This window comes from Micromesistius poutassou (genome assembly GCF_964030765.1).
Source record: "Micromesistius poutassou genome assembly, chromosome: 17".
In the NCBI taxonomy this organism is placed as follows: domain Eukaryota; kingdom Metazoa; phylum Chordata; class Actinopteri; order Gadiformes; family Gadidae; genus Micromesistius; species Micromesistius poutassou.
This window is the reverse complement of record NC_140287.1, coordinates 11,403,319-11,410,026: the sequence shown is the minus strand read 5'-3', so window position 1 is coordinate 11,410,026 and position 6,708 is coordinate 11,403,319.

Sequence of the window (6,708 nt, the reverse complement as noted above, 5' to 3'; positions counted from 1 at the left end):
TCTCTCTCTCTCTCTCTCTCTCTCTCGCTCTCTGTAGATTCTGGGCAGCAGCTCAAGGGTAGCTCATGCCCCCCCCCCCCCCCCCCCCAGTTCGTATGCGTTGTAATCTAATACTGAGCTGCTGTGTGCCCCTCGGCAGCCCCACCTGTTTCCCCCTTACTCACTCCTGACCAGGACTCCGCCAACGCAGGACTCCGCCCACGCAGGACTCCGCCCACGCAGGACTCCGCCCACACAGGACTCCACCCAAGCAGGACTCCGCCCACGCAGGACTCTGCCCACACATGACTCCGCCCCCGCAGGACTCCGCCCACCCAGTCTTCCTGCTGACATTCGTACGTGTCCCCCCCTCCCACCCACCACCACAATCTCCTCACACCCCGCCCCTCCCCCGCAAACCCCACCTCTGTCCCCCATCCTGTCTTTGATATATATTTGCATGTTGCCCAGGTAACGGAACAAGGGCCCCTCCCCTCACAGTTAGGGCCGGCTCAGGGTCTCATTTGACACTCGGCTGCTTCGGTAAATAATTAGCACATTGGCTCCCTGGGGGCCGTTGCAGGAAGCACGCTTTGCTCACCAAAGAGGGCTAAGGTTCCAATAATTGCTATTCCACAAAGGTTTCCTGTGTGTGACAGGAACCACCAGCACCACCTCAAAATAAACCATTTAAATACATAAAGCACACGCAGCCATGGAGCATCTGATTTTGGAAGTACAATGGCAAAGAAAATACCAACACGACATAGGCATAATGTCTTAATGTCTGTTAAGATGTTAGATGTATCGAGATCTTTATACTGTTCAAAGATCCCGGTTAAGATTGAGAGCTAGAGAGCCTGCAAGGCAACTTGGTTCTGAAGAAGATTTATTCTCATACATTTTTCAAGGTTTCAGTTTATTTTCAAACAAAAAAAGGCTTTGTACTCAAGTTCACCCTTCACAACTTCCGCAAGCAGTTACAAACTTTGCGTGAGCAATGGTAGACTGTCTTCAGCCATTGTATTAAATTAACTCCATACAATTTCTGGAGAGATCCTGAAGCCAACAGATTTGAAAGAAGCCACACACAGACATAGTTATTCCCTCTCCAGGATCTTAGCTGCAAAATGAGGGCCTGTGCCAAGAAGCCCATTAGCTCCATGTAGATGTAAAGCTTTCTGTGTAACTTTTGATGTAGAGATAGCTGGAGCTGTGTTTTAAGAGAGTGGTAGAGACAGTTTTTTTAAATCAATGTGCACAAGAGTTGAGTTGGGTCCGGAAAACTCAAAAAATATATCAATACATTATTCATCTTTGAGGATAAACAATTCATATGTATAACCATAACTTCAAGGCCATTAACGGCCAATGTTATATTCCTATGATTATGAACAGCAGATGTTTTACCTTAGAGATCTAGGGAAACAAACCAAACAAGCAGGGTGGTATTGGGTTCATATCTACACTTGTACGATATACTAGCTTTTTAGCAGATGTTTTTCCCAAAGCGTAACAAAGACTTCCAGACCTGATGTTGAGCTAAATCAGAGGGCAGGTAGGGGCTAGGCTTCCAGACTTCCAAATCTGATGTTGAGCTACATCAGAGGTCAGGTGGGGGCTAGGCTTCCAGACTTCCAGATCTTATGTTGAGCTACATCAGAGGGCAGGTAGGGGCTAGGCTTCCAGACTTCCAGATCTTATGTTGAGCTACATCAGAGGGCAGGTAATGGCTAGACTTCCAGATCTGATGTTGAGCTACATCAGAGGTCAGGTGGGGGCTAGGCTTTCAGACTTCCAAACCTGATGTTGAGCTACATCAGAGGTCTTCTTCATAACTTCATATCGGCCCAAAGGCAATACAATGCCCTTTGCAAAGGAGAAAGGCGAGAATTTAGCCTAGACCCGCCCCTTAACACACAAATTCTCGAAGGGGATCAATAAAATTAAACCAACAGTTTTTGCCCATAGAATCCGTTAAACATAGACTGTTAAACAATATCCCCAACCTCGGAGGTGATCAGCTGGGCCCGGTTTCCCGAAACCTTCTTAAAGCCTTCTTAACGCTACATCACTTGTAACCTCTACTTTAAGTTCTATCTTAACATCTCGCGTGTTTCCCGAAACGTTCTTTGCTGCCAATCTATTTTGTACATTGTTCATTGGTAATATTGGTCTGAAGCGCTCGTATAACCTTCTTAGCTCTACCGTAGTGATGTTTCAGCTCCTGAGGTTAGTGGCCGCCACTGTACAGTAACCTTTAGAAATCCCTGTTGCGCATGGAACTGCCACATTGGCAGTGTTGTGTTTCACCAATATACAGTACAGTACATATACGGTACAGCAGGCAAGGTCAGCTCGACTCGCTTCCAATAATTTCAAAAACTCTCAAAGTGGTCAAAATACTTTTTTCAACCACTGCATCTTTCCCTTGACGTGCGCAAAGCCCGCACACAGACAGGTAGCAAAAAGCACAGTAGCATAAACAGTATCATATAATAAACTAAATATGCTTTATGCGCAGAGACTGCAATATTTTTTAGAATGCTGTCATGCACCTGCGAATTAAATGGAAAATCAATCTCTGAGCAATCGATTTCTGCACGTTCTTTCTGGACAGTGCTATTTACGAATGACGTAAGGAGTGTTTCCTAAGAAGACTCCTAAGAGACCGTTCGGGAACTACGCCTATAGAGGTAAACAACTTTGATAAGTCTAAACGTAGGAGTCATTGTAGTGCGCTAAGAGTGGACGTTATCGGGAAACCGGGCCCAGAACAGCCGGTCAGGTGAAATTGATTGTCTGTCTGTCAGTGTTGCTGTTAGCATTGATGGAATGACAGCAATATGAAATGATGCACAGTAAATTTCGGTGCCTCACATCAAGTCAGCCTCACATTTCCTGGCAGATATCAGAGATGTCTATGTGAGTATTTAAATATGTATCACAGTACAAATCACAATGTTTACATTCCTTGAATAGATTTTCACGTTTGTGTGAATCCTTATAATGAATTAAGAATATATTGTGAAGTCACACTAATTCACTTAAATTTAAACACTTAAATGTGTAAATTAAAGGGTTAAAGGAGTTAGGGTTAAACATGTGAGAACACTGTACCACAGTGTTCTCATATGGTGAGCTTATGGTTTGTGATTCACAGGAAACAACCAGAGAGTGGAGCTGCATTGATCCTCAACATGCTAGGATATCAAAGGGCCACGTGTGCTGCTAGCCTGATCTCTCAGCATGCTCTAACATGCTAACTCCATGTCGAAGCCCCCCAGCTCCGCTTCCTCTCTGAATAATGAGCCACAGCAGCTTCCATATAGCTCAAATAATAATCATATCATAATAAGGGATGAGAGAGAGAAGAAAGAGAGGGCGAAAGGGAAGGAATGGAAGATGGTGAGCAATGAAAGAAACTGTGCCACTGTGCTTTTATGAATTATTAAACTCTTGTTTGGCACATGTTTGGTCATTAGAAAGGGTAATCTGGTGATTAACAAGGGGGACCAGCTGGATAGCTACACACTATATCACTGGATATATTAATAATAATAATAATAATATTTCACTTTCTCTACCGATGTAGTGCTAATGGTTCCATTAGGATCCAACGAAAAAACGCTTGACTTTTTCTCCACCTGTGAATGTCAGCTCTGCGTGTGTAATTGCTGCGCGTTTAAAGCAATTTGGTCAGCGGTGAGAGAGACCTGCTGGCTGCTGAAAAGTTAATGACGCTGTAAGCCAATACTGTACTCTCTGCTGCCCTGTTCACCCCCAGGCCCTGAACACATGGAGTCTTTCATATTTGACTTTATTTTGTCCCTCTGTGTTTGCCGTAACTTATATTTTGTTTGTTTAAGACAATTATCTTTGCTGGATAGACAGTTAGTGTGAGGTATAGTGGAAATCCGTATCTGCTGTATCTGAGGCGATATAAATCGATTGCTTATTTTGCCCTTCTAAAACCCCACAGCAGAAATTGATAGTGTCCTTATCCAAGCTATCACTAAAGACCAACTGACATGGACTGGCAGAAATGTGTAAACAAGGTTTTTTAAGGCATCACAGTGTTAAATGTATTTCTCTTTCCTGTTGTCTGTTCTTCCAATTCGAATCAGGACAGTCAGTCAGTTGTCGGGTCTGCCAGGGGAAGAGAGACGCGCCTCACTGCTGAGGAAACAGACGTCTGATGTCTCATGCACACGCATTTCCCACTTCAGTGCACTTTGGTCCCTAACCTCCTCCCTCCCTCCCTCCCTCCCTCCCTCACAGCCCTCCCTCCCTCCTTCCCTGCCATCCTCCCTTCCTCCCCACCCCCCCCTCCTTCCCTGCCATCCTCCCTCCCTCCCTCCCTCCCTCCCTCCCTCCTTCCTTCCCTGCCATCCTCCCTCCCTCCTTCCCTCCCTGCAAGTCTATCTCTCCCAGAAGCAGCGGCATTAGGGGGGTGGGCTGGGATGTTGGGGGCACACTCTTCCCCCTCTCCCCCCTCAGCCCCACCTCCGACCCCACCCTCAGCCCCACCTCCATCCCCTCCTCCATCCCCATCTAAACCACACCACCCACTCTTTATATTACACACATTGTGGGTTCGAGGAGAGAGATGCCTGATGATCTGCTTCGGCATTTCTGTCCTCCATCCAGTGGTGCTGTGAGGTGGAATAATGAGTGTGTGTGTGTGTGTGTGTGTGTGTGTGTGTGTGTGTGTGTGTGTTTGTGCCATAAGGCCTCGGCCTCCCTGACAAGAGATCAAAAAAACAATGATTTATGAGGCCATCTTGTATCAGGGGATGACCATTGATTTAAGCACACAAAACCATACATGCACACACACATGCATGCCGCACAGACACACCACATACACACACTTCAGACACAAACACAAATGACACACACACACACAGGTCCATATCCGGAGGAGCCCGCAGATAGATGTGATAGCCTCTGTTTATGCTGACCCCTCCGTCTTCCCCGCTCTCGCAGTCCTGCATTAATAAGGAGCCCCGCCTCCCGCCACCCTGCTTACGCATGATTGGCCCGTGGATTAAACCTATGTGCAGTGGTTTAGTCTCTGGGAATGCATGAGTAAACCAGCACCTTCTGCAAATCAATTTGGTTATTATTGTTCGCTTCTCTATGGATGCTGATCCTGCAAAGTCTTCGTCGTTCTCTCTTCTTATTTATTTTAGTGTTTTATATTTTTTTTCCGGTATTGATCGTTATTAAAGTCTCGATGCAACATTCCACCGTGTCTGTCGCACCTCAACCACAATGAGGCTTCGGAACGAGGTGTGTGTGTGTGTGTGTGTGTGTGTGTGTGTGTGTGTGTGTGTGTCTGTGTGTGTGTGTGTGTGTGTGTGTGGCTGTGTGTGTGTGTGTGTGTGTGTGTGTGTGTGTGTGAGGACTGCTTGACGGACACCATGAGCTCCATGTCTTATTACTCTGGCAGCTGTGATCATCACAAATCTGATAGCTCATATCTTTGTGTTTGTGTGTGTGTGTGTGGCGCAGAGACAGAGAAGGAGAGATAGAGAGAGGGAGAGATGGAGAGAGGGAGAAGGAGAGAGAGAGAAAGGTATGGGATAGAGAGAAGAGGATAGAGAAAGATAGAGAGGGAGAGAGAGAGAGAAATTCAGGTAGCTGGAGATGCTGATTAATGACTAATGAAATGGCTTTTAGTTATCACAGGATGGAAACGTTAATGTGGGCCGTGCAGAGGGAGGGGGGGGGGGGGGGGTGGGGGGCGGCGCTGCGTGTGTTACCGCTCTCCTCCATCATCGCTCTGATCCATCAGGGCTTCAAACAGTCAGAGGAATTAGGAGGCCCTATTGCTCACCAGAGGGAGAGAGAGCGGTCTGACGTCTGATTGGATGGAGCCTGGGCCCCAGTCGTCTTCATCAACATCCTCATCATTATCATCATCTTAACTATCAATCCCTTTGTGCTATTGACTATCTAGTCCAGGTAGAATGTGGACATGTAGCATTTGTCTGAGAACTTGTATATGCTAAATGTAGTTTGGAATGTAAATCTGACGTGAAGCAATGCAATATTGATTCTCATTTGATCATGTGACGTTCTGTTCTTCTATAATAACAACGGGTGAATGATGATTGTTTTGCTTTCTGAGGTCAGGAGCCCGGGAGACATGAGACAATGAGCGGGCGGCTGCTCGGATCATCGTCCCTCCTGACCACAGATTGATTGTAGCCGCAGCTCGTCAATATGTGTGGAAGAGGACGAGGGAGAAGAGGAAGGCTGGACACCCACCACAGTACCACAACGCACGGAGAGGTGGAGAGATGGAGAGATGGATTGATAGAGTGATATGCAGACAGACTGACAGACCGATGGTTGTTTTGTTGACTGGTCTGGACAGCATGAGGGTGATTTCCATTCTACTGTTTAGGGATCGCTGGTCAGTGGGAGAAGATCAAAGGGACTGGATCTCATATTGATTAAATGCCATTAGAGACGAAACTCGCCCCATTCAGTGTATCGCCGACTCTCTCTCCCTCCCCTCTCCCTCTCTCTTCCTCTCCGCCCTCTCCTCTCCTCCCCCCTCCTCTCCCTCTCCCTCCCTGCCTCTCCTCTCCTCTCCTCTCCTCTCTTCTCCTCTCCTCTCCTCTCCTGTCCTCTCCTCTCCTCCCCTCTCCCTCTCCCTTTCCTCCCCTCTGTGGTCAACCAAGACAGAGGGTGATAGAGAGGTCCTCTCCCTCTCTC